The sequence below is a fragment of the Odocoileus virginianus genome, chromosome 23, assembly GCF_023699985.2.
Source record: "Odocoileus virginianus isolate 20LAN1187 ecotype Illinois chromosome 23, Ovbor_1.2, whole genome shotgun sequence".
In the NCBI taxonomy this organism is placed as follows: Eukaryota; Metazoa; Chordata; class Mammalia; order Artiodactyla; family Cervidae; genus Odocoileus; species Odocoileus virginianus.
The window spans coordinates 5,875,819-5,903,523 of NC_069696.1; the positions used below are offsets into that span (position 1 = coordinate 5,875,819).

General features: G+C 41.4%; 1 protein-coding gene, 1 non-coding gene and 1 pseudogene across 2 annotated transcripts in view; all 3 read left to right on the forward strand.

The window, feature by feature from the left end:
- CECR2 (CECR2 histone acetyl-lysine reader) overlaps positions 1 to 27,705 on the forward strand; it is a 116,974-nt gene that overhangs the window by 15,080 nt on the left and 74,189 nt on the right. The gene's annotated exons all lie outside the window — the stretch shown is intronic.
- On the forward strand, positions 4,039 to 4,945 carry LOC110139015 (large ribosomal subunit protein eL6 pseudogene; annotated as a pseudogene).
- LOC139030758 (U6 spliceosomal RNA) lies at positions 7,019 to 7,122 on the forward strand. Its single transcript, XR_011483160.1, has one exon. It is a non-coding gene; the product is annotated as a U6 spliceosomal RNA (small nuclear RNA).

Below are 27,705 nucleotides of genomic sequence, written 5' to 3' on the forward strand. Positions count from 1 at the left end.
CTCAGGGTGTGGACAGACTATCTCTCTGAGCTTCAGCTTCTTTGTTGGAGAGTTTTTTGCTCATTCCATAGGGTTATGCTGACAGTCAAGTGTTCATTAACATTGTGTTTTAAAGTCAATTTTATTAACTATAATTTGAATACAATAAACTTGCATCTTGTTTAAGTATGTAGTTCGAGTTTTGACCAATGCATGCACCCTTTTGAGTATCTTTACTTCAATCAAGATATAGAACATTTTGAGGGAGTTTCCTTGTGGTCCAGTGGTTAGGACTCTGCTTCCACTGCTGAGGGCACAGGTTTGATCCTTGTTCAGGGAACTAAGATCCCACAAGCCACACACCGTCGTCAAAAATCACCCGCAAAAATATAGAACATTTTTGTCACCACCGAATTTTCCTTGGGTCCCTTGGCAGTCGTCTTCCACTCTTGTCTGAGACAGTCACTAATCTGCTTTCTGTGACTGTAGATTAGTTTGCCATCTCTAGAATTTCACATAAATAGTCTTACAGTCCATGTTACTTTGTATCTGGCTTTGGTCAGCATGATTTTGAGATGCATCTGTATTGTTGTGTGTCTCAGTTGTTCTGAATATAAGTGCTGTGTATATTCACTTACTGGAGAAGAAAATGGCAACCCACTCCCAATATTCTTGCCTGGAGAACTGAATGGACAGAGGAGTCCATGGGGTCACAAAGAGTTAGACATGACTGAGTGACTTTCACTTCACATATTCACTTACAAGTCTTGGTGTAGATACTTGTTATCAGTTCTTCTGAGTAAATAGCTAGCCATGGAATTGTTGGGTCATCTTAACTTTATAAGAAACTGCCAAATTGTTTTCCAAACATTTCTTTTTAAGTTGTTTCAATTAATGTATAATTTATGCATATTAACAGCCCCCATGTTTAGTGTACATTCTGTGACTTTTTACAGTTGCGGAACACTATCACAATCAAGGTGTAGAATAGGTTCATTCCCTAAAACCTTTCATCACGCCCCTTGGTAACTAAGCATTTCCTTTAGCCCTTGGCAGTCACTTATCTGTGTCACATAAATGGAACTATACAGTATGCAGCCATTTGGGCTTGATGTCTTTACTTGGCAGAGTGCATTTGAGGTTAATTCCTGTTGTGGCATGTGTCAGCATTTGGTTCTGTTTATTGCCAAATATTCCTTTGTTGGGACACACGAGTTTGTTTATCCATTCATCAGAAGACCATTTGAGCTATTTCTAGTTTGGGCGATCATGAATAAAGTTGCTTAAGCGCTCATGTACAGATGTCATTGTGAATACCTAGCAGCAGGATTGTTGAGTGCCGGAAAGTGTGCGGTTCCCTTTGGAAAACAGTGTGGTGGTTTCTGGCATTCCCTCCAGTAGTGTGTGAGCCTCAGTTCCTCTGTATCTAGTGTGTGTTCCTGTCAGTGTTGTTTTGAAAACTGTCCTTATAGGTACATACTGCTATCTTGTTGTGTTTTGAATTTACATTTGCCTCATGACTAATTGTACTGAGTATTATTTGCCATCCACATACTTTGGAGAATTATCTTTTAAAATCTTTGCCCATTTAAAAAAAAAATCTCTTGCCCATTTAAAATATTGCGTTGTTTTCTTAATATTGAGTTTTGAGAGTTTGTCATGTATTTACAATAGAAATTCTTTATAAATGCATACTGAGAAAATATTTTCTCCTGTTCTAGGGCTTATCTTTAATTCTCTTAACAGTGTCTTTTTTTTTTTTTTTTTTTTTTGCCATGCCACTTGGAGGATCTCGGTTCCACAACTAGGGACTGAATCCCTGCCACAGCTGTGAAAGCCAGGAACCCTAACCACAGCCCACCAGGGAACTCCTCAACAGTGTCTCTTGAATAACAGAATATTTTAAATTCGAGAAATCCAACTTACCAGCTTTTTTTTTTTTTTTTGGATCATGCTTTTGGTATTGTATTTAAAAAATCATAGCCTAACCTAAGATCACCAAGAATTTCTTTTGTGTTTTCTTCTAGAGGTTTTATAGTTGTGGTTTTATAGTTGCTTTTTACATGTTTTGTTGATAGTATATGAGAAGAATTTTTATAGCTCTTCGTTTAATCTCTAAGAATTAAGTGATATTTTTCTATTTGCATAGAACTGTCTGGGACAGTCCAGAGGGCTAACCCTAAGAAGCAAAGTTCAGCTTAATTCTGGAGCATACAGAGATCATTTTATGTTGAAAAAGACATATCTTCATTCTGGGTTTGTGAAAGGGGGTTTTCCTCAAAAGTTGGCTGCAGCAGGCTTTCCTGGAGTTCCAGTGGTTAAGAGTCCACCTTACAATGCAAGGGACATCAGTTCAATCCCTGGTCTGAGAAGATCCCACATGGCGCAGAGCAAATAAGCTCCTGTGCCATGACTACTGAGCCAGTGTGCCGTAGCTACCCAAGCCCAGGTGCCCTAGAGCCCGCACTCTGCAGCAGGAGATGCCAGTGCAAAGAGAAGCCTGCGCACCGCAATTAGAGAATAGCCGCTACTCTCCACAACTCGAGAAAGCCTGCATGCAGCAAGGGAGACCCAGCATGGCCAAAAGGTAAATCTTAAAGAAAAGTTGGCTGCAGTGGTTGGCTGCTGCAGAAGCATCAGCATTGTGTGTGTTAGCTCTTTCTTTGGAGGATGGAATTTGATGATGAAAATAGAGAGGATTCTTGAGACAGTTGGTACACGATAATTTAAGAAGGAAAAACAATCAATTTGTTTATTTTGCATTCGATTCCTCAAGTACTTAATGATTAATGGGATAAAAAGCTGTGAATGCAGACTCACATGCAGATTAGTACAAGTAAAACTGGAGAAATCTGAATAAGATCAGTGGATGTAGTTTCCTGGTGGCAATATTGTAGTTGTGCAAAATGTTAGTGTTAGAGGAAACTGAGCAAAGTGTTTCTCTGTAGTATTTCTTAAACTTGCATGCAATTGTCATATTATTAACTGGAGATGTATCAGTACATGTTTTGTTACCAAAATGTTGTTGATTGGAGACATGTTTTGTTTTTTTGGAGACATGTTTGTAGGCTTGATAAAATTGACATCATCATGTAAGGTTGTTAGAGCTTCATATTGATCACGGGTTCATTATACAATTCGAGATTGTCATTATCATTCACATTTTGCTCCATCAGGGCTTTGCTCCAACCTTGTGTATATTATAAGTGTAAAATTTTCAAAAAATGACATGTCACAAAATTTTGAGTGAAGAATTTCTTGGTGAATTTTATACAGGTACTTTCTCTGATTGGGCAACATATATACTACTGGTTTCTCAGAAGTGGATCGTTCTTCAGAATATAGTTCTGCTTCAGACGGTGTGAATATTGTTGTTCAACTGCTCATTGGAAGTGATGGACAGGGAGGCCTGGCGTGCTGCAGTCCATGGGGTCATAAAGAGTTGGACACGTCTGAGCAACTGAACGGAACTGTTCACCTGCTAAGTCCTGTCTGACTCTTTGTAATCCCATGGACTGTAGCCCGCCAGGCTCCTTTGTCCATGGGGTTTCCCAAGCAAGAATATGGAGTGGGTTGCCATTTCTTCCTCCAGGGGAAGATACTTTACCGCTGAGCCTCCCGGGAAGCCCATGCACACTTTGTATAAGCATAAATAAGCACTTATTTTATAATGCATAAAATGCATGTTCAGGCTCAGCTGTGTCTGACTCTCTCTGACCCTATGGACTGCAGCATGCCAGGCTTCCTTGTCCGTCACCAGCCCAGAGCTTGTTCAAATTCATTTCCATTGAGGTGGTGATGCCATCCAACCATCTCATCCTCTTATCCCCTTCTCCTCCCGCCTTCAATCTTTCCCAGCTTCAGGGTCTTTACCAGTGAGTCAGTTCTTTGCATCAGGTGGCCAAAGTATAGGAGCTTCAGCATCAGTCCTTCCAATGAATATTCAGGACTGATCTCCTTTAGGATGGACTGGTTGAATCTTCTTTCAGTCCAAGGGACTCTCAAGAGTCTTCTCCAACACCACAGTTCAAAAGCATCAATTCTGGACCTTAGTTTTCTTTCCCATCTTGCAAGATGGCAGGTGAAAAGGCTGAGAAGCCAGATACTAAGGAGAAAAAACCTGAAGCCAAGAAGGCTGATGCTGTCAACAAGGCTAAAAAGGTGAAAGTGGTGAAGAAAGTTAAGAAGGGGAAGCCCCACTGCAGCCAAAACCCTGTCCTGGTCAGAGGAGTTGGCAGATATTCCCGATCAGCCATGTATTCCAGAAAGGCCTTGTATAAGAGAAAGTATTCAGCAGCTAAATCCAAGGTCGAAAAGAAAAAGAAGGTTCGGGTTCTTCCTACTGTCACAAAACCAGTTGGTGGCGACAAGAATGGTGGTACCCGAGTGGTCAAACTTCGCAAAATGCCTAGGTATTACCCTACTGAAGATGTGCCTTGGAAACTGTTGAGTCACGGCAAGAAACCGTTCAGTAAGCACGTGAGGAAGCTGCATGCCAGCATCACTCCTGGGACTGTTCTGATCATCCTCACGGGGCGCCACAGAGGCAAGAGGGTCGTTTTCCTGAAGCATTTGGGCAGGGGCTTGCTACTTGTGACTGGGCCTCTATCCCTCAATCGAGTTCCTCTGCGTAGAACACACCAGAAATTTGTCATTGCCACCTCTGCCAAAATCGATATCAGTGGTGTGAAAATCCCAGAACATCTCACTGACACTTACTTCAAGAAGAAGAAGCTGCGTAAGCCGAGACACCAAGAGGGTGAGATCTTCGACACAGAGAGAGAGAAATACGAGATCACAGAGCAGCGCGAGGTTGATCAGAAAGCTGTGGACTCACAAATTCTGCGAAGAATCAAAGCTGTCCCTCAGCTCCAGGGCTACCTCCGCTCTGTGTTTGCTCTCACAAATGGAATTTACCCTCACAAAGTAGTATTCTGAACTTCTTGCAAAGAACCTAATTAAATAACTTGCCCATTTCAAAAAAAAAAAAGCATCAGTTCTTTGGTGCTCGGCTTTCTTTATGGTCCAACTCTCATATCCATACATGACTACTGGAAAAACCATAACTTTGAGTAAATGGACCTTTGTTGGCAAGGTGATTTCTCTGCTTTTAGTACACCATCTAGGGTGGTCATAGCTCTTCCAAGGAGCAAGCGTCTTTTAATTTCATGGCTGCAGTCACCATCTGCAGTGATTTTGGAGCTCAAGAAAATAAACTCTGTCACTGTTTCCATTTTTTTCTCCCATCTATTTGCCATGAAGTGATGGGACCAGATGCCATGATCTTCATTTTTTGAATGTTGAGTTTTAAGCCAACTTTTTCACTCTCCTCTTTTCAGTTTCATCAAGAGGCTTTTTAGTTCCTCTTTGCTTTCTGCCATAAGGATGGTGTCATCTGCATATCTGAGGTTATTGATATTTCTCCCGGCAATCTTGATTCCAGCTTGTACTTCATTCATCCAGCCCGGGATTCCCATGATGTTCTCTGCATAGAAGTAAAATAAACAGGGTGACAATGTACAGCCTTGACGTTCTCCTTTCTCAATTTGGAACCAGTCCATTGTTCCATGTCCGGTTCTAACTGCTGCTTCTTGACCTGGATACAGATTTCTCGGGAGGCAGGTCAGGTGGTCTGGTATTCCCATCTCTTTTTAAGACTTTTCCACAGTTTTTATGATCCACAGAGTCAAAGACTTTTTATCATACATACATCATGATATTTCATTCTTAAATATTTCAGCATACATTGCCTAAGAACAATATAAAAATAAGAATGTTCTCCTTTACAGTCACAATACTATTAATACTTCTAAGGAAAATTAAAAACAGTTTCATAATATTTCTTAATCATATTTATAGCATTATCTAATCTAATATTCAGTTCCTCCCCCTGCCCCCATCAGAAAAATATCTTTCATTGTTGGTTTGGTTTTGGTCAAGGTTTCTTGCATTGCACCTGGATATTATTTAATTTCTTTTCACCTGGAGTAGCCCTCTTGACTTTTTGCTTTTTACAACCCTTTGATGAGTGTCAGTCAGTTGTCTTATAGAATATTACATGTTTTGAATTTTTCTGTTAACTCAAGGTTAGATTCAAGTTAAACAGTTTTAGTAAGATTGTTTCACATGTGTAGTTGGGTACTTACTATTTCATGTCAGAAGCTGCTGATTTCAAGTTGTTACTGTTCAGTTGCTCAGTTGTGTTGGACTCTTGGCAACCTGCAGCATGCAGGCTTCTCCTTCACCATCTGGAGTTTGCTCAAACTCATGTCCATTGAATTGGTGATGGCATCCAGTCATCTCATTCTCTGTCACCCCCTTCTCCTCCTGCCCTCAGTCTTCACTAGATTCAGGTGAGTTGGCTCTCTGCATCAGGTGGCCAAAGTGTTGGAGCTTCAACTTCAGCATCATTCCTTCCACTGAATATTCAGGGTTTACTTCTTTTAGGATTAATTGGTTTGATCTTTTTCCAGTCCAAGAGGCTTTCAAGTCTTCTCTAGCACCACAGTTTGAAAGCATCAGTTCTTCAGCGTTCAGTGTTTTTTATGGTCCAGGTCTCAGGTCCGTACATGACTACTGGAAAACTGTAGCTCTGACTATATGGGCCTTGGTCGGCAAAGTGATGTTTCTGCTTGTAATATGCTGTCTAGATTTGTCAGCTTTCCTTCCAAGGAGCAAGCGTCTTTTAATTTCAGTGGCTGCAGTCACCATCCGCAGTGATTTTGGAGCCCAAGAAAATAAAATCTGTCACTGTTGCCCGTTTTTCCACTTCTATTTGCCACGGAGTGCTGGGGCCAGATGCAATGATCTTCGAGTTTGAACGTTTGAGTTTTAAGCCAGCTCTTCACTCTCCTCTTTCATTCTCATCAAGAGACTTTTTAGTTCCTCTTCACTTTCTGCCATCAAGGTGGTGTCATCTGCATATCTGAGGTTGTTGATATTTCTTCTGGCAATTTTGATTCCAGCTTGCACAGCCTTGAGTCCAGTCTGGCATTTCCTATGATGTACTCTGCATATAAGTCAAATGAACAGGGTGATAGTTGATTCGGCAGTACGTACGCTAAAATTGAAAGAATATGCAGAAGATTAGCATGGCCCCTGTGCAAGGATGACACGCGGATTTGTGAAGGATTCCATGTTTTTGCTCGATGACAACCTTGAGGAGTGGGACAGGGAGGGAGGTGGGGGGGACATGGGTAAACCTATGGCTAATTCACGTTAATGTTTGGTAGAACCAATGCAATACTGTAAAGCAGTTACCTTCAATTAAATCAGACATGGAACAATAGTAAATAAATTTAAAAAGTGACAGTACATAGCCTTGACATACCCCTTTCCCAATTTTGAATCATTGTTCCATGTCTGAATCTGACTGTGGCTTCTTGACCTGTGTACAGGTTTCTCAGGAATCAGGTAAGGTGGTCCAGTATTCCCATCTCTTTAAGAATTTTCCACAGTTTGTTGTGATCCATATCACAACAAGGCTTTAGCATAGTCAGTGAAGCAGATGTTTTTTGGATCACTTTCCCCCAAGCCATGAGTAGGACTATTCCTTCCATGGCTTGCTTTTTATGTAAACATTAGTGTTTGTGTGTGCCTGCATGCTCAGTCATGTCCTACTTTTTGCGACCCCGTGGAATGTAGCCTGCCAGGCTCCTCTGTCCATGGTATTTCCCAGGCAAGAATACTGGAGTGGGTTGCCATTTCTTTCTGCAGGGGATCTTCCCTACCCAGGGATCAAACCCATGTTTCTTGTGTCTCCTGCATTGGCAAGCGATTTCTTTACCACTATGCCACCTAGGAAGCTGTTTACTGTTAGTGATATTTATTTTGATCACTTGGTAGGATAGGGTAGGGAAATTTATATTTTAGATTGAGAAGAGAAACCTACCAATATCACTCAGTCAGCTTACCCTTGAGAGGATAGCTCTGTACACTGACAGGTGCCAGAAAGTAAAGTAAAAGACTTGGTCACTGCTCACAGAATTTGAGAGAGAAAGGGAGATATTATAGAGGTAGATGTTCAGATAGACTATTGTAGTACAGTATTTGTTAGAATGGAAGTGTGCAAAAAGTACAGCAGAAGCTAGTAGCTTTACAAAAAAATAGCTGAGCCTGTTGGGGGATGGGTGTAGGGGAATTGGGATGGTTTCACAGCTTCTTCAGCCTGGAAGGCTGGATAGAGAATCAACAGGTGCATAGGTACAGAGAGAGGGTCACTTAGTATGACAGTCCATGTGGGAGGGAGGAAGAGACTGTGCCAGAGAGGGGAGGGCACTGGGGGGCCATCTGCAAGGTGGGTGGGGGTACAGGAGACGAGGCTAGGTTAGTGCTGAGGTGATGCTTACATAGGAAGGTTATTCTATTTTATTCTGAAAGTTGGGGTTTTCAAACTTTTAAAGCTGTGAATTACTTTGTTAAAAGGAAATTTTATGCAGGAACTCAGTATATAAAAGAGATAAAAATAGAGCGCTGTTTGAAAATTGCCATAGGTCATGAGCTATTCTAGTTTGAGCAGGAGAGAATGTTGTGATTTATAATGTTTGGAGCAGGATGGGATATAGTCAGTGTGCAGTAAATATTTGTTGCCTGAATGGAGAGTAGAGTTCAGTTCCTCTTAGGACAGAGGCAGCAGGTTGGAACCAGAAAGGCAGTTACCACGCTGTGCCAGTTGCCTCGGTGAGAGCTGCCGACCCGAGCTGGAGATTGAATGGCACTGCTGGTGAGGGTTGGACACAGAGTTGGTTGGACAGTGGCTTGAAGAGACTAGTACTGTGGTCCCAGTTCCATCCCCGGGGGTGTGTCATCCCCAGAGTGTTCTGGGAATTTGTGGAGACCTTTTGGTGCCAGAGATCAGAGGCAGCTCTGGCGGAGAGAGGGTGGGCGGGGGGTGCTAGATGTCCCACATCCAGCCTGAGGTCTTTCATGTAGGTGAAGAAAAAACTGGGATTTAAATCCCAACTTATGGTTTTACATGTCAACACAGGGTAGTTTTTGCAGTGTTTAAACATGTACCAAGATTTTTAGGAGTGCCACTGTTCAGAACCAAGGAAAGATTATACTGTTTTGTTTGAAACGTTGATGAGAGTTTTTCACCATTTGGAATATCCTATATCGTATCTTACTCGTCACTGATCATAGTTAATTGCTTACACCTCAGCCTGGTGTTGGTCTGTGTTTTTATTTTGGGTTCTGTTTTAACAAATGACTGCTGTATCTTCTAGTGAGTCCATGCTTAAGCATTTACATTTTGAAATAGTTTTTATTATGTATTTAATTTTTGTCTTTGGGGTAATATATCAATTATGTTTATGGTTGTAAATTATATTTATGGCTGTAAGAAGGCATCATTATCTGTGAATTTCACCTCAGGACAGTGTGGGGGTTGTAAACTCAGTGCTGTGAGGAGGGGGTGCGGACCTGACTGAGGAGGACTGTGCCATCCCTGTGAGTCCTGGGACTCTGGCTTGGGGGCCGCCCGGAGGCAGTCACTCTTCATTGAGACGAGGACTAGCTCTGGGGTGAAAGTGGTAAATGTGGGGCATGCTGAGTTTAGGCTTACACACAGCTTCAAGTTAGAAACATGTAGAAATTGTGAACTGGGATTTGGAGTTGAGGAGGAAAAATAACAGTTAACGTTTCTGGAGAGTGAGATGGTTAAGAACTCAGGTTGCGGAGCCAGCCCTGGTCTGTTTCCGTGGCCATGCTCCGCACCTGGGTGACACTGCACTCTGAGCGCTGTCACACCTGGTTTTCTCATTCTTAAAAATGGGGATAATATACTTACCCACTAAGTTAATATGGAAATTAAGTGCCTTGAAACATGTCAAATACCTGAATAATGCCAACTTAAAAGTTGTATTCAAATTAGCTATTCACCAAAAATTCAGTAAATGCCAAGGATTTTGAATTGAGGTATGAATTCTATCATTTGGGCCTTATAAAACCGAATTTTTATGAGAAGACTGAGGCCTAGGGAGATATCCTGTAGACTCGTGAATCATAAGTTGTACAGGAAGTAAAAGTCTGAATTGGCTAGGATAGAATCACATGCTTCCAGACCTTCCCTTCCGTCTGTGGACCTCAGACCAGCAGCATCAGCATTGCTTGGGAGCTTGTTAGAAATGCAGAGTCTCAGGCCTCACCCTGAGATGACTGTTTGAGATTTTGAATTTAAGTGAAGTTTCCAGGTGATTCCTGTGCATATTAAAGCATGAGAAGCTCTGGGCTCAGAGGTGTGAGCTGGTCTGGTTCAGCAGAGGCAGGGGACAGGCAGGGAGGCCTTGCTTGGTGCAGGCGCTGGGCCCCCAGGCTGGTGGACCCTGGCCTTGCTCCAAGTTTTAGCTCTGGGACCTTGGCAGGTCTCTTCCGTTCTCTGGACCTCAGCTTTCTCATCTTTAGGTGAGGCGAGTTGTCTTCCACTCTGATACTTCCAGGTCTTCTTCTGGGAAGACACTTGTGCATGGTGTTTAGGGTCTGGGTGATGTGGGAGGTGAGTGGTAATTTGGGTGGAGAATCAGGAGTGTGCTTAGGCATGAGTGTACCATCAATGGAGATGGTGGATTTTACTAAAGTAAATATATTTAGTCATCGTTTCTGAATTTTGTTCAGAAATCTTAAGATTTAAGAGAGACATTCTTTAAGCATATCTTCAAATTTAAAGCTGGCAAGTTGAGGCTTCTGTGGTGATTATTTTTTCTTTATTTGGCTTATTCTCAAGTGAACATATCATAGTTGGATATATTTTATATTAAGTTCTAAAATAGTATTACTTTTTAAAAAATCTAGAAATCACATTTGGCTTCCACATTTTGTCTGAGCGTCCTCATTTTTCTTCAGACTTTCTGAGAACCTTGACAGTATCTACTACTTTGTACCTGCAGGGATCATGTCTAGAATAAATGGACTTCCTTGGTGGCTCAGTCGGTAAAGAGTCTGCCTGCTGGGCAGGAGACCTGCGTTCAATCCCCGAATAGGGAAGATCCCCTGGAGAAAGAAACGGCAACCCAATCCTGTATTCTTGCCTGGGAAATCCCATGGACAGAGGAGCCTGGCGGGCTACCTCCATGGGATCTCGAGAGTCAGACATGACTTACCGAGTAAATGACCACCAGGTATTAGATAATGTTTTGTGTTTGATTTATAAATTTTTCTTAAAAATATTTTAACTTCCTTGGAAGTTGAAAAATCTAGGTCTTTGCCCCTTGAATGTAGTTGCAGTGACATCTTCAGGAATATCCTCAATTTTTATCCCAAACTCAGGTTGCCTCACTGAGGAAAAGAGGTTTGTAATACACAAAAGAAAAAAAAAGGTATGAGGGGAGTGGAGAGCTCAGAAACACGCAGCCACAGAGATGTTCTGGAGTAGGTGGTAGTGGTTTCCTCGGATGGTGCTGACTATTAAGGAATGGTGCTGAGATCAAGGAAGCCAGAGATCACCACCTCCCAGCCCCTAGGGGAGGTGCTTTGCAATGTCCTGCTTCCTGCAGAACACTTCATTTTGAATTTAAAATCTTTGTTTTAAAGGGGGCTGCATTTTGAGTCCTGTGCTGTCTGCCATCTGCTTTTCTCCCAGGTTTGGGAACATGAGGAAAGCCAGCAAGCCTGGGAAGGCCAGAGAGAGGGGAGAGGTTGTTCTGAAGGGGGTGAGGGCTCTCTTAAGTAACTGGCTGCATATCTGTGTAATCATAACCTCATCTATCTTTGTAGAGATGGTTGAGGGGACCCCAGGAGAGCCTTGTCCTTGCAACGAGCAGGGTCTGCTCTCTAGTTGCCGAGCGGGCTTCTCACTGTGGTAGGTTCTGTCTGCTGAGCTCCGGCTCCAGGGCGCGTGGGCTTCAGTAATTGGGCACGAAGCTCAGTAATTGCAGTGCTCAGGCTTAGTTGCTCCACGGCATGTGGATCCATCTCAGACCGAGGATGGAACCTGTGTCTCCTGCATTGGCAGGTGTATTCTTCATCGCTGAGCCACAAGGCACGCCCCAAACCCTTTATATTTCAGAATCATTTTCGATTTACTGAAAAGTTATTGTTACAGTCCCGAGAGTTCATGTGTTACCCTGTTAGCAAACTTTTTCTGTAGAGGGCCAGATAGTAAGAATTTTAGGCTTTGTGGACAGATGGTCTTTTCTCGGAATTGCTTAGTTCTGCCAGTGTAAGGCAGGAGCGGCCATAGCTGGACAGTAAGTAAATGAATGGGTATGGCTGTGTTCCAGTAGATATTTGTTTTGTTTCTTTTTTTTCCTTTGGTATGCCATGTGGCTTGTGGAATCTTAATTCCCCAACTAGGGACAGAACTCAGGCCCTGGCAGTCAAAGTACCAAGTCCTAATCACTGGACCACGGGTGAACTTCCTCAATAAAACTTGATAAGTTTTATTGATAAGTGGCTGGTTGGATTTTGGTCAGTGGGCATTAGTTCTCTGACTCATGCTGAATACCCTTTACCCAGCATTCCTGATGTTTAATCTTACACAACCAGGGTACGTTTGTCAAAACAAAGATACTTTGGAACAGTGCTGCTAACTAAACTCAGACTTTATTTGAATACGTGTCCATCTTTGATTTGGTTTTCAGTCTTGCATGCTGCTTTATGCTTTGTTGACAGCATGTCTCCTCAGCCTGTTACTGTCAGCTGGAGACTTTGGATACTCATTTTGATCTGTGAGCTTTGTTGCCCAAATTGTCCTTTGGCCTTTGTGGTTCTTTCAGGTGAGCCTGTGTCTTTTGGATATGTCCTCAATTTTTCTTTTTTGAACCCTTTTTTTCTTTTTGGCTGCACAACATTTGGGATTTTAGTTCCCCAACCGGGGACTGAAGCTGTACCCCCTACAGTAGAACAACAGAGTGTTAACCATTGGACCTCTAGGGAAGTCCCTTGTATACTTTCTGACTGAATTATATTCCATTATATGGATATAATCCTCTTTTCATCTTTTTGTGAGGTGGTGGACGTTTGGATTGTTTCCACCGTTTGGCTGGTATGAATAATGGTATGAATAATAACTTCGTGTATTTGCTAAGGAGTGTTTTTGTGAGCATGTATTTGTTTTTCTCCTGGGTGGGTACCTAGGAGTGGAATTGGAGTTGTGTTTGAGTTTATAGTAAACCCCCAAACTTCTTACCACAGTGCCTGCACGAGTTGCGGTTTTCCATCACCATCAGTGCTCAGTGTTGCCTGTGTGGTTAGGACCTTCCGGTGGGTGTGGGGTACTGCCTCCCCAGTGATAGTGATAGTCAGCGCCTTTTCACGTGTGTGTTAGTGATTCACATGTTGTTGATGAAATTTCTATTAGGATATTTTGCTAATTTTAAAAATTAGTCTATTAAGTGTATATGTTCTGGATAGAAGTCCTTTGTCAGAATTATTATTTTACATATCTCTTCTTTCCGTCTGTCAGTTGTTTTTTCTTTCAGTCTATGAGTTTTCTCTTTTTTTCAGTCTATGAGTTGTCTTTCTAATTAATAAATCAGAATTTTAGAATTCTAATTTATCAATTTTTTCTTTTATGGTTGTGCTTTTGTTATCATCATATCTAAGACTTTTTTCCTTGCCCAGGATCACAGAGGTTTTCTCTTACATTTTCTTTTGTGGGGGAAGGCTGCACCTCGAGGCATGTGGAACTTCCCCATCACACCCTCTGTGGTAGAAGTGTGGAGTCTTAACCACTGGACCACTGGGAAAGCTGTTCTTAATATTTTCTTTAAGTTTTTTTGTTTTAAAAAATTATTTCTGTGTTTATTTTTGGCTGTGCCGGGTCTTTGTTGCTACGTGGGCTTTTCTCTAGTTTCGGCACGCGGGGGCTGCTCTCTAGTTGCAGTGCGCGGTTCTCTAGTTGCTGAGGGTGGGCGCTAGGGCTCGCAGGCTTCAGTGGGTGCGGGTCCCAGGCTCTAGGGTCAATGGTTGTGGGGCACAGACCTGTTGCTCTGCAGCATGTGGGATCCTCCTGAACCAGGAATCGAACCCATGTCTCCTTCATTGGCAGGTGGATTTTTTTTTTTTTTTTTTTTAACCACAGAGCCACAAGGGAAACCTTGTTTTGGATTTTATATTTAGATTTATGATCCATTTTGAATTGATTTTTGCTTATGGTGTGAGGCATTAATCACAGTTTTTGTTTTGTTTTGTGTGTGTTGTAGCACCATTTGTTGAAAGGTCGTCCTTTATTCATTGAATTGCCTTTGTCCTTTTGTAAAGAATCAGTTGCTTACATATGTGTGTGCTCACTTCTGGACCATTATCCTGTTTCATTATTGAATTTGTCTGTTTTTAGGCTAATACCACACTGTCTTGATTACTATAATTTTGTCATAATTCTTAAAATTAAATAATGTTAGTGATATTCACTCTGTTTGCCTATTTTATGTCCTTTGTATTTCCATATGGATTTTAGAATTATGCTGAGATTTTGATTGGGATTGTGTTGAATATACAGATCATCTTGTGGGAAATTGACCTTTTAATAGTATTTAGTCTTCTCTCTGTTTCGATTTTCTTTAGTTTCTCACAGAAAAATTTTATGTTTTTCAGTTTAGGTCCTACCTTTTGTTGAATTTTTCCTGAAGCGTTTTATACTTGTTTTCTATGCTGTTGTACATTTAAAAAATTTTTAATTATTTAAAAAATTGTTTTTTACTGTGCTTCACAGTATGTGGGATCTTTGTTCTCCAACCAGGGTTCCGCAGTGCACCCCGGTAATGAAGTGTGGAGTCTTAACCACTGGACTGCCAGGGCAGTCCATGCTGTTGTACATTTTAAAAAGATTCCAGTTGTTTTTTGCTAGTTTATAGACATGCAATTGAGTTTTATATATTGATCTTATAACCTGTAATTTTCCTAAATTCACTTTTTTAGCAATATTTTTGTAGATTCCATTGGGTTTTCAACATAGATGATGTGATAATGTCTGCAAATAAGACAGTTTTGCTTCTTTCTTATCTGGGTACCTTTTATTTTTATTGCCTTATTGCTCTGTCTAGAACTTCCCATAAAATGTCAAATAGAAGCAACCGGAGCAGTCATCCTTGTCTTGTTCTTCATTTGAGGGAAAAACATTCAGGCTTATCACCCTTTTATTTTGATTTTGTCCTAAAGTTATTTAAAAGTATGTTAATTTAGTTTCAAATACTTGGGAATCTGTCAAAGAGTTTTCTATTATTGACTTCTAACTTAATTCTATTTTGGTCAGACAAGTAGAGTTGGCATCTTTTTTTTTTTAACTTCTCATATTCATAATTTTAATGCAAAATTAAACTGTGAAGAAAAAAGATTTACAGTGAATATGAAAACATATGGTACATGTTCTTAATATATAAGAAGACATTATAATAATAAGGGCAAATGTAATAGTAGAGAAAGTCAAGAGCATGTAGAGAAGCAGCTCACTAAAAGAAGTAACCAGTAGCCAGCATGTATGTGGGGATATGTTTGTCTTTGCTAGTGGGGTTGTCTATTGTTTTTGTCTATTATTTCCTTTTGGGGATACATGTCTCCTCTACTCCACAGGTTCTTGCCTCAAGCTGGCATCCTTTAAAGTGATTGAGACTTGTTTTGTGGTCCATAACATGGACTTGCTAGTTATTTCATATGTACTTGAAAAGAATGTGTGGTTTGCTATCGTTGGCTGGAGTTTTCTTATTTAGTCAGTTCAGGAGCTTGGGTAGCTTTAAACACACAAAAAAAGTGAAATATGACATGGATTCTTTTCTCTTTCCTTAAATTCATAATGTAAGTCCTTAGATCCTGCCATCTCTTTCTACTAGCTGAGGAGAACAGTCTCCTGATTAGAATGACAGCTCTGAGCTGGAAGGCCTTATTTCATTAGTACACTAACCAGCCACAGAGATTAGCTTATTGGTTACTTAATAATTAAATGAAGTTGGTTGTAATTCTTTGAGCATACACAGAACTTAGTAGGTTAACCCTTTATTGCCCAGAATTCCTGGGGTGTTTATGTATGAATACAGAGGAGCCTAAAATCCTTGAAAACTCTGAGAAGAGCTGTTTCAGTTAATTTCAAGAGACGATCTTATTTAAGAGGCATATTAAATACAAATAAAAACAAAATTACAGATTTGGAAACTGGTTCTCTGACTTGAATATCCCTTTATTAACTGATTTTGGAGTCTTAATGGAAGAACTTCTATACCAGCATTTCTTTTGGCTAGCCAGTTTTACTCTTTGAGGAGGTTTCACTAAAGCGTTTCCTTAGTTATTTCGTATCCTTGCAGCAGCCTTGTAAGACACAGAGTAAGGTTAGTGGGAGAGAAGGCTGCGCTAGAGTGTAGATCACTGGTGGTGAGCCAGCTGTGGACTAGAATTCTAGAGATGAGAGAGACCTTGGGTAAGCTGGTGGACATCTGGTGGTTGAGGAAATTCAGGTGCAGAAAAGCTAGTGGCTGTCTGACAGCAAGGTGCTGTGCCTCTCAAAGGGACTTTGACAGTCTTGAGACATTCTTAGTTGCCACAGGTTGGGACAGGGGCCCCCTAGTATCCAGTGGTTAGAAGCCCAGGAAATTGCCAAACATCCACAGTCCCCGGAACAGAACAGTTCTCTGGGCCACAGTGTCAATACTGCTCAGTTTAAGAAGGGTCTGCAGTTTATCTTGAGTATTATTAGAACCTGGATCTCTAATACTGCTTCCAGTGATTTACGTACTTTCGCCATCAGCTGCTCTTATTTTTCATTCTTTTCAACTGCATTTTTAAAGATTCGAGGTGAAATCCACATAACATAACCATTAGCCACTTTAAAGTGTATACTTCAGTGGCATTTAGTAAATTCAGTGTGTTGTGCAACTGCTATCTCTTTGTAGTTCCAGGATATATCCATCACCCCATAAGGAGACCCCATGCTGTTTAGACAACTCTCCATTCCCTGCCCCAGCTCTGGCCGCCACTAATCTGTTTCTGTTTCTGTTTCTGTGGAGTCTTTTTTTTTTTTTAATGTCTCTGTGGATTCTAAATTCTTTTTATGTGGTGCTTTAGAAATAAAGTGGATGAGAAGTCAGGAGCATGGACATGACATCTGGGGTCCCCATTCTTTTCTGTCAGTGATGGGGGGAAATCATTCATTTGACCTTTTCCCTTTATGTGGCTGCTGGCCCAGTAGCCAGAATATTTTTCTGCTTTACATGAGTCTGAAATTCTAGCCCACAATCTGTTTGCTCAGAGTTTTTATGGATGTCTGTGAAAGTCACTCAGTCGTGTCCGACTCTTTGTGACCCCATGGACTGTACAGTCCATGGCATTCTCCAGGCCAGAATACTGGAGTGGTTAGCCCTTCCCTTTTCCAGGGGATCTTCCCAACCTAGGGATTGAACCCAAGTCTCCCACATTGCAGGCAGATTCTTTACCAGCTGAGTCACCGGGGAAGCCCTTGGATGTCTGTAACAGAATTTAATTTCTCACTGATTCTTTCTCACCTGGTATGCTTCTGAGCCACCTCCCCAGGTACTGAACTAAGTGTCCTTCCATTGATGTGCTTGAAATTAGGAACTAAAGTGATTAAGGAGGTAAATTCATCCCATTACTAAACATAAATGTGCTTGGAATCATTTAGCACCTAACTTGTATTGCTTTGTAATTAAAAACAAAAACAAGTATATTCCTATGTTTTCACTCCTGCTGAAAACCCTCCAGTGGCTGCTGCTTGGGCTTAGAGTCAACTCTGAGTTCCTTACCATTGTGTAACAGCGTCCCCACAGGCTCTGCTTCCACTCCTGCTCTGTTCTTCCCTCCCCCTGGCTCTTGGTGTGGGCAGATGAGCCCCTTTTTTTCTCATGAAGGATCCCAGCTTCTTAAGGCCTCTGCACCAGCAGTTGCCTCAGTCTGGAGGGCATGGGAGACATGCCTCGTACCGGTTTTCAAATCTTAGCTCACACGTCATCTCACATGTGAAACCTGCACTGATCATCCTGTCCGTCTATGGCTTGTAGTAAAAATTTCGAGTGAGTTTTGTGGAGAGAATAATACAGCAAATTCCCATTACACACGTTTTTGTTCACAGTCAGCCAATTTAGAGCAGCCCTGCCTCTCTTCGTGACTGTCACTCTCTGGTCTTTTCAGTTTTCTTTTTCTGCAGTTGGCGTTTTTTGTTTGTTTACTTTGTATACACCCAGGCCTGCGAGTTTTTTGAGCCAGCATCTTGTCTGTCCTATTTACTCTTGAGTCCCTAATGCCTGGAACATGTTCCTATGTCTGTGTACATAGTAGGTGCTCAGTAAATATTTACTGAATGAATAATGAAATGAAATAAACTTCCTCAAATCAGAGACTGTGCCTAACGCATGTTTGTCTCTGTCCCTGATCCAGAGCTGCTGCACACGCAGGTTCCTCTCCTCTCCTGACAGTAGGTTTGTGGATGTAGTAACCCTCGTGCAGCGTTTCTGTGATGGGAGGAAGGAGAGTACACTCTTCTTTGCATTTGCTTTCAGATTGCTCTGCTGGATAGTAAGACTGGAGATTTTTCCCATTGCCACATTCACTTGGTGTTTAGTCTCGGTTGTTGTCTGCTCATAGGTAAACTTGGAACTCGTTCTAGAAGCCCACATTTATCTTTCCTTCCCTGATTGGTTGTTTCTAGAACTCTGGAAGGTAAGGTCATCTAAGTTTCACTCCCATTTTACAGATGAAGACTTTGCCCAGATTCGTACAGTAAGGTGGTGGATTTGGTTGGAGTTGGAAATGAGAGCTAAGCCTAGCAGTTAAAAATACTGTATAATTTTCTCTCTGCATGTTTATGCGTTCTGTTTTATTAGTTGGACTCTGTAAGTTTTATTGGCTCTTTGTGATCAGGGGCTGTGTACTCTGAGTACCTGCTATAGCTTTTAACACTAAGCATAGAGTAATGTTTTTGGACTAGGAGACTAATGTAAGAGCATTGCTTTATTTGAGAATTAATTTAGTGTTATATCACTGTTTCTCCCTGCTTTATGGGAATATGGGAAGAGACACTTGGAGGACAGAGCTTGCTTACTTGTGCAGAGGGTACATACAGGAACTGAGAATGGGGCGGATGAGATGGGGAGGGTTAACAGAAGGCTGCAGGCAGAGGCTTTGCTCTTTGGAGCGAGTCCATCACTTCCTGCTGTCCAGTCCAGTGTGAAAGACCATCTGGGCCTCCCCTCAGCAGATGAACGTGATGTAGTGAATGTGTGATGTAAAAGCTGGGTTTTGCTGAAAGTAACTGTCAGGTTAGATAGATCTGGAAATAACTAGTGCAGAGACGGGATTGAAATGGGCAAAAAAGTGTAATGATTATTTGTAATTATTTTGAGCTAGTGTAGATCTATTTATATTATGCAGACATATATTGAATGCTTTAAAAATATGTGGTATCATTATATCATTGTTTTATGTGTGTGTCTGCTCAGTCGTGTCTGACTCTGCGATCCCACAGACTGTAGCCCACCAGGCTCCTCTGTCCATGGGATTCTCTAGGCAAGAATACTGGAGTGGGTTACCATTTTCTATTCCAGGAAATCTTCCTGATCCAGGAATCAAATCCAGGTCTCCAGTGTCTACTGCATTGGCAGGCAGATTCTTTACCACTGAGCCATGTGGGAAGCCCATTATAACATATTATATAGCTTTATTTCTTTTTAAAGTCATATATAATGAACATTTTCTGTGTTAATAGTACTGCTATAGAAATCAGTAAGTGATGTTTTTGTTTGTCATGGCTGATATTCTAATAACTTACCTTATTTCTTTTGCATGTTGAATGAATGATGATCAATTGCTGTGGCTGCAGTTTTGGTGTTCCTATTTGTTGTAACTAGGAGTTACAATAAATTACAGTAAATTACCCTTGGGAAAGGATAAATTCTGGTTCCCCAAAGTAAAGCCATAGAAATTGTCACCATTGAGACTCAGTAGTGCAATCAAGACCAGTTGTTTTCTTAGAGCTACACTTCATTTTCTGTTTCTGACTTTGCTTTGCATTTTCATTCCCTGCCCTACCCTGCACCCTGCAGCTACTTCTGTGCTGTGTGTGCCTAAAGCAGGCTTGGGCTTTGGCGTGGCTCCCATTCTTAGGGCTGAAGAGCCTGAGCCTTTGGCTCCCAGTACAGCAGTTATCACTTGCTGGTTTTTCACTTTGGGGGAGGGATACGAGGACTCTTTCAGATCCCTCCCGTCTTCAGCAGATCTAACTGATGGAAGATAGAAAGACACCCTCTGCCCACCACCCCCGCCCCATGCCGTGGGGTCAGCTGGTTAGCCCTTTTTTCTGGAGGCTCAGCCAACCGTGAATGAGGACTTCTGAGGTTGGGGTGGTTGTATCTGGAAGTCTGCTATATCCCTCAGAGCTCTTGAAGTCACTCAAGAAGCTTGCCCATGACTTGCCATTTCCATTGGTGGTGTGCTGCCTTTCTTTCAGCTCAGCCACCTCCTTTCTCCTGATGGGGTGGGTACTGCAGTGTTGTGTGTCTGCACTCTGTCCCCCAAGATGGGCTGCAGTCAGACTTTTTTGATTAGCCATTGTTACAGTTTTCTTCAGGAAACACTCTTTAAAACCACTCTGAGGTGGAGAGAGTCTGGGCTCGGCCCCACTGCTGCTCTTGGGACACACAGACCTTTCCTTGACCTTGTTGGAAAGACATCATCCGCAGAGCCCATAGGCTAGTTTTAGATGAGGGAGACCTGTGATGATTGTGAACCTTCTATAAAGGAATCAGAATCAAAAAGTTATTCTTGTGGGAGAACAGAGAAAGCAAGTTCATAGTTCTGACCTTGAAAGCTGGAGTGTGGGGAAAACAGGAACAAGCTGTGTCCTCACACTGCTCAAGGGGTGCTTCTTCCTTGCAAGGTTGCCTTTTCCAGGCACTTACTGGTCAAGACCTCAAGTGATGCTTAGACTTTGCTTTTTAACTGTTCTAATTGGATCCTTAATGCACTGTTCTGTCTTGGCGTTAGGTGACCTGTTCGGTCACACTCACTGTCCAGCCATTGCTTGGCTTGCTGCCCTGCCTCCTCACCCCTCAAACACACATACTGTTTGGATACTCTGGTCTGAGCAGCAGGAAAGTGGGTGTTTGGTCGCAGAGAACCGTCTCTGCTGCAGAACCTTTGGTCCAGTTTTCCATTTGGTATTCAGTCTGACATTTTGGACCAATCCTCCTCTCCAGATGTTCTGAAAGCTAGATGTGCAGTTTAAAGCTAGTCCAAGTTTTACATACATTTACTTGGAAGACAGAGTCTAGAATCAGTCCAAGTCTCTGGAAGACAGGGTTTCAGATGACCAAGTTTTGAGGTGTATTGCTAATATTGTTACTGATGTGAATTACCTTAGTTGGTAAAGAGTATACCTGAAAGATTAATTTGAGCAGATGCAGATGTAATCTTTTTGCTCACTCTCTAAGATGGGAAAAAACTTGTTGGGGTAAGGAGTTGGAGTGGATCATAGCTCATCGGGGCCAAGTCTGTCCATCATCCACCTTAGCCCTTCTTGGTGATCTTTCCTTTTGGGGCATGCTTACATGTGTGAGGAATCTGTAACCAGTGATGAATTCCTGAAGTGTGGTTGTAAAAGTTAAGAGTTGCCTATACTAACTCTTAAAATACTTCTTACTAAATTGTCTCTTATTTAGATGGTGGAAAAGTATGGCGGTGACTCAGTTCACTTAGAAGCCATTTGTATTGGTGCTTTTCATATGTAGCAGTGAGCCCTTAAGTGTTTGAATCCATGAATTGATAGATGAAACAATTTTCTTCTCTTCTTGCCTGTTGACAGGCATTTGGCATTTTGTCCGAGTTTCTGACTTCAGTGTCGTTTTTCCCTTCTTAGAAGGTTCAGTATTCTGCCCTGCCTTTTTGGCCCTGAGTTTTCATTCAATATGCTGCTGCTTATTAGGTGAATTGCTTTCCTGCTATACATTTCAAATAAAGACTTTTGAAACTTACAGAGTAATCCATATGTAAATTGGGACAGGACTGGCAATTTGGGTATAATTCTCTGGAGCACAGGCAGTATGACAGAGCTGGTAATTTCCTTCATATTTTATATTGTTCCTCTAGAGAAATACCCATAGACAGGTACCGTTTTCTAAATGATTCCAGAGTAGTGCTTTACAGTGCCTATTCCACTAAGCTCTCGGTCTCTTCCAGTTATTTCATTGTGTTGTAAAACTCATGGTATTAAAGATAAAATTGTAATTCCCCTATAGAAATAATTCCATATAAAAGGCTACAAGGTACAAAGCTATTATTGTACAGTATCTGAAATATCCCCTTTTGCTATAAATTACAGAGAAGGGAAACAAATGTTTGTATGTTATAGTGGAAAAGAGAGATCATCTTCTCCCAAATGTGCTTGCATGAAGTAGTGTTAATATCACCTTTTAGTACCACATGTGAACTATCTGGGGCTTCCCAGGTGGCGTTAGCAGTAAAGAACCCACCTGCCAGTGCTGGAGACTTAATTTTAAGAGACCCAATCCCTGGATTGGGAAAAGATTCCCTGGAGCAGGGCATGGCAACCCACTCCAGTGTTCTTGCCTGGAGAATGTCATGGACAGAGGAGCCTGGCGGGTTACAGTTCACGGGGTTGCAAAGAGTTGGACACGACTGAGCGACTTTGCGTGCAGCATGTGAACTGTCTGGGGCTGAAGTTGAAATGAGATAATGTAGTGGCCAAATGCATCTTGAACTCTTGGAAACAATATGACCTATAGTATAGAACATCAAAGTACAGTAAAAATCTTAAAATCTAGGATTTTGTATTCCAGAAAGTTCTGATGGTATAGCATCTGTGTGCTAACCAATAGGCATACAAAGAGGTTTTTACTGTAACAATATTTTGTTATGGATAGGCAGAGTACATTATTAGAACTGTTTGGCTTGCTAGTAGGATTAACAAATCATGATAGATCTTAGCTGAATGTGGGAGAGTATTTCACTATTCTTGATAAATTTACCATTTTATGTAATGCAGTCTGGAAGTGATATACTGTATTCAATTGTGATTATCTCAGTCTTTTGATGTTTTTATTTCATACATAATTTGTGTTGGCTCAAATCAGTAGCAGAGGTGTAATAATGGTGGATTGGGGTAACTTTAGTGATACCACCAGAAAGCAGCACTAATAAAGTGACTTGAATAAGGTAAAACCAGAAATGTGGCCATTCAGGATTTCAGTGTAGGTTATCTACATTGCCTGATATACATTTTTTTGTATTTAAAGTTTTTAATTGAAATATAGTTGATTTGCAGTGTTGTGTTTCTGCTGTGCAGTAGTGATTGAGTTACACATGTGCACACATTATTTAAAAAATGCTTTCCATTGTGACTCATCATAGGGTACTGAATGTAGTTCTCTCTGCTATATATAGGACCTTGTAGAATATGGTATTAGTTTTTATATGTAAGGTTAATAATTATTTCAATGGGAAAAGAAACTTGTACTTTATTCTGACTCATTAGATTGTTCTCCTGGCTGGCATTCACAGCCCTTCAGTATGTAGCACAGCTCCTGCACCAACCCATTCAGTAGATCCTCTTACAAGCCATTTCTGCAGTACTGAAGAATTCCTCTGTCTATATTTGTGGGTATTTCTTAATATAAGATGATAATAATCAACTGTTTTCAATAAAATCATATGTGCATGCTGTTGTATTCTATATAGTTCATTTTCGTTACCCTGCATTCTACCATTGAAACGTCCACTGCACAGGGAAGAAGACAGAGGAGGTGCCAAGACAAGGAGGTGTCTGCCGTGGCAGCCCAGGCCTCACTGGACCAGCAGTCATCCCGCCTTTGCTCTGAGCCTGCCTTGTTGGTGGGGAGGGCACCTCTTCCTGAGATGATGGTTGTGTTATAAGTGAGTCTGAATTTGGAGATGAAAAATGTTGACTTCAGCAATTTAGTTTTATCTCTATGCTTGGTTTATTCTGTAAATAATTTGAAGCTTTTAATCTACCAATCAATCATCCATCCATTTGTAGCATCCACTGAGAACCAACTTCCTTCCTCCATTTAAATTTTGTTCACTGAAGATGTGAGGCTTCATCCCTGCCTCCTGAGGCCAAGGTTTTCTAGTATACTGATGATGTCTGGGAAGAAACGCTTTAGGATTGTTTTTACTATTTCCAGATCATTCCCATTCTGTGTTGGAGAGGCTGAAATGGTGAAATTATGAAGCCAGCAGTTAGTGCTAAGGGAGTTGAGTGCCCTGTTTACTGAAATACCTATGAACATATCCCCTTTAATAGTGATGAGTTTCATGTAAAATATTTTAACCTAGGCAGCTAAGGATATGTGTAGGGTCAAAGGTAAGTTAGAGACACAAAGAAAGGAGTAGTGATTTTTATATTTATCTAGTGCTTTTCAAAATGATTACTAATACTGACTAGAATTACTAATACTGACTAGTCTAAATTCTAAATTGCTTGACTTTGTGAGTCAAGACGATGGAGTGTATATCTTTTTAATTGTTTTCTTTTTTAGACCTTTATTATTTCTTACTGATTTTTGTGTTGGTTTACTTGGCTGTCAAATATTGATAAATATCTTCCCCTCAGTAATGCCCTGAGTGATAGAGTGGGTGAGGCAATGGAGGACTGCCTGGATTCAGATCTCAGTCATGCAGTGAATGGACAGATACCGTTTGTCTAATTACTTTTCCAGTTCGGACCTTTAGATTGTTACAGTGCCTTTTTTTTTAAAGTAATAAAGTACCAGTGTTATCAGATGTGCACAGTTTTGATTAGAGGGCTAGTCTTTTTAAAGTCTCGTGATATATAATGTCATATTGAAGTTGTCAGGTGTGTTCTTTCACAACAGAGGAACTTCTTTTAAGAAGTTAAAATTGCTTCATCACGTAGGTTTGGTGAGTGTTTTGCCCATCCTTTTTCTTGAGGAAGAGACTTAATCTCTGATGGGCTTTCTTACATAAATTCAGCAAGTTTCTGTGCTATGAATTCAAATAGAGAGCACATTTAGATAAATTTAAATACTGACCAGCTACAACCATTGTTGTACCAATACAGCTACTATTATGTTTTCTTCGAGGGTCACCTCTTGGTAATTAAGTTTCACTTTATAAAATTGGAAGTTTTCTGGATAGTCCTTGCTTCTTGGAGAAGCAATAATGACTTTTAGTTCCAAGGAATTTTTTTTTTTTCAAGGAATATTTTTTGTAGCAACTTAATAACTTGTAGTTAGTGAAAGTATCATAGATTAATTCACCGGTCAAGTTTCGCAAAAAGTGAGGGAAAAAGGTTAAGAAATCAGTGTATTTGCTACAGTCTCTGTTTAGGGCGAAAGGTAAATTGTGGCTTCTTGGAGTTTCCTTGGAAGTGAAACTTCTGGGTAGCCAGTATTTTTGTCAGTATTTTTGTCTATTGCAGAGTTTACCACTGTACCACTGTTCATGAATTTATGGCCTAAACTTTGAATTTACTTATTTTGAGAAGAAATCTACATAGAATGTATTTAACTTCCCAATCTTAAGAAAAAAATTTAATCCACTTTATTAAGTATACAGTTGCATTTCAACAGTTGTATACACCTGTGTAACCAGCACCCCAAACAAAATATCAGCGATGGCATTTCCCTAAGAGTTCCTCCTGCCCCTTAGAGTGATATCAGCCCCACAAAACCCGCACACCTGGCCCACGCAGTCGGGGGGTGAGCAGTAGAACCCTACAGTATGCATTCTTTCCTTTACCCCCACCTGGTGGGGGCGTACTTTTATCCGGTCCCATAGCTGCATTCTCTGGCCTCCAGCATGGCAGCACATGGTGAATTTCCTCTCTCCTCAGCTCCTTACGCCTCTGCCCTGACATTAGGGCACGTGCTTCCACGTGTAGGCTTGGGGGTGCGGACTCTTATTCCAGCTTTCTAAAACAACTAGCTTTCTTTTAAAAAAAATTTATTTTTGTCTTTGCCTGGTCTTCATTGAGTGTAGGCTTTTTTTTCCCGTTTTGTTGCAGAGAGTGGGGGCTTCTCATTTCAAGAGTTTCAGCCGTTGCAGCACGCAGGCTCAGTAGTTTCAGCTCCCGGGCTCCAGAGCCACAGGCTCAGTAGTTGTGGTGAGAGGGCTTAGTTGCTCCATGGCCTATGGGATTTTCCTGGATCAGAGCTATAACCTGTGTCTCCTGCGCTGGCAGGCAGGTTCTTTACCGGGGAAGCCCAAACTAGCTTTTTAAAAGATTGTTTCTGGTTCTTCAGATCATGTCAGACTGGCTACTGGGCAACTCTGCTTTTTTTTTGGCCTAAATTTAGCTGCAGTATATCTTCCATAAATCAGTCCTGTTAAACTGGTCAGACTTACAGTTGGGTGCTGTATGATAAATATCTGTTCTAGCAAAATGGTGAACATGAACGTGGATTTCTGGGCACGGATTCTGCTGCTGCGCTCCTACCTTTCTGTGTTCTACCCGTGACCCTGTCCCGGGGGTCCTGTGGCCATCATTCCATCTGTTGCTCTTCCGTTGCCCCCAGTTCTCCGAGCCGTCTCCTCCTCGTCCGTTCATCACGCTCTCACTCTCTCCCCTCGATGCCCAGCACGCTGCACCCAGTGCCCCTGTCTCTCAGGCGGTGATTGATTCCCTCTTCTTTCCTGCCAGCTCTCTCCCAGCGGGGCCGCGCGGCAGATTGTGATGCTGGGGAAAGTAGGGTTCTGCCCTAAGCTCCCCTCACGCTGTGCAGAGAGGAGGACGACAGCAAGCTTTATTGTCCCTGTGGGTGTGGCTGCAGTGTCTCTGTGGTTTTCAGAAGATGGCAATTACTGGAGACAATTACTCTTCCTATATAAGTCATAATGGTTATGGACGATCACTGCCACCATTTATATTTATTATTTAGCACAATTATGGTAACATACATCATTAAATGTATGTCAGATTAACTGTTACTTTGGCCAACACAGTAAGTTCTGTGAATGCTGTGTTTCCTAGCTTGTTGCTCAGAAAGCCTTGGTGAAGATGACAGTAGTGATGATCTTTGAATAGGATCATAACCCCCATCATTTATACATGTTTTTGGTAGCTTTCTGAAGGCTTTGTCTGTTTTCACTTGAAGCGAGGGTAAAAGAAACAAATGTAAGTGACTATTTACTGTATCCGTTAAATATACATTCTTTCTTGTATTCTTTCCATTATGGTTTACTACAGGTTATTGAATATTATTCAGTTGAATATTTATTACAGGCTAGTCCCTGTACAGTAGGACCTTGTTGTATATCCATCCTATATATGATAGTTTGCATCTGCATATCCCAAACTCCCAATCCTTCCCTTTCCCCAAACCCCTCCCTTGGCGGCCACAGGTCTCTTCTCGAGGGCTTTGAGTCTGTTTCTGCTTCATAGTTCACTTTTACCATATTTTAGATTCCACATATAAGTGATGTCATATGGTATTTTTCTTTCTCTTTCTGGCTTACTTCACTTAATATGATTATCTCTAGGTCCTTCTGTGTTGCTGCAAATAATGCCGGGTTCTTAATACACCTTGTTTCATAGAGCTCTTAAAACTGCTCTGATTTAGGGAACATGGTTATTTCTTTCATGGATCAGGAAGCTGAAGCTTCCATTACTGAGTTGAACTGTTCTCTCCCTGTCTTGAGGCTCTTTGGTTTTGGCTGTTTTAGATTTTAGATGACGATAGTGACACCCATCTTGCAGGGTTGTTGGCAGGATTACAACTAGTGCATGTGTGAAGCATCGGGCATAGCGCCTGACACAGATTATTACACAGACATTTCCTGTTCTCAGTGAGTTGATGG